Below are 370 nucleotides of genomic sequence, written 5' to 3' on the forward strand. Positions count from 1 at the left end.
TTTCCCCCCACATTTTATTGATTCACTAAAGATCTTTATTAATCTAAATATTTTGAATACCAAGCGCAGCTGATACATACATATCCATGAACACAAGTCTGACTTTAGTCATAAACCTCAGTGAGTAGAATGAAGATACTATAAAGTAGCACCTAGCTGGGGCTATATAGCTTACTGCAGTCATCCAATAGGTATTTTTAATGCTTTTTTTAAATTAAAAAAATAGTTTTAGGTTTTTCTCTGAAACTTTTTTTTAAACTTAATTAATTTGTATTCATTCTCTAAGTATTGTCACAACATATGAAATGTGATTTCCCGTCCAGAATATACTGCATAGTGACTTAGTGATGCATAGTTAATAATTTTCCAT

This window comes from Tupaia chinensis, unplaced genomic scaffold (assembly GCF_000334495.1).
Source record: "Tupaia chinensis unplaced genomic scaffold, TupChi_1.0 Scaffold000370_1, whole genome shotgun sequence".
NCBI classification, from domain to species: Eukaryota; Metazoa; Chordata; class Mammalia; order Scandentia; family Tupaiidae; genus Tupaia; species Tupaia belangeri.